This window comes from Galeopterus variegatus, unplaced genomic scaffold (genome assembly GCF_000696425.1).
Source record: "Galeopterus variegatus unplaced genomic scaffold, G_variegatus-3.0.2 Scaffold528, whole genome shotgun sequence".
Lineage (NCBI taxonomy): Eukaryota > Metazoa > Chordata > Mammalia > Dermoptera > Cynocephalidae > Galeopterus > Galeopterus variegatus.
This window is the reverse complement of record NW_007726639.1, coordinates 505,899-506,177: the sequence shown is the minus strand read 5'-3', so window position 1 is coordinate 506,177 and position 279 is coordinate 505,899. Positions and strand designations below refer to the sequence as shown.

The 279-nt window shown below is 59.1% G+C and overlaps 1 protein-coding gene across 1 annotated transcript in view; it reads left to right on the top strand.

The window, feature by feature from the left end:
- EFNB1 (ephrin-B1) overlaps positions 1 to 279 on the top strand; it is a 13,998-nt gene that overhangs the window by 1,255 nt on the left and 12,464 nt on the right. The gene's annotated exons all lie outside the window — the stretch shown is intronic.

Below are 279 nucleotides of genomic sequence, written 5' to 3'. Positions count from 1 at the left end.
AATGGAGCCGGCGGCAGAGCTCCGAGGGCCCGCCAGGGCGGAGAGACCCTGCAGGCGAGGGAGGTGGGTGGAGAAAGCGATTCCTGCCCAGGCAGGTCCCGTTGGCCCCCCACTCACTTTATGTCCCCCAGATTGGGGAGCTTTCCCCAAGGGGTTGGGGGCACCTATATAAAGGAGATTCTTTATTTTCTTTCTTCTCCTTTCTCTTCACCCCCCCCCCCCCAAACAACACACATACCTTTCAGGGCGGTGGCTCAGTGGGTTTCTGGGTTGTTAGTG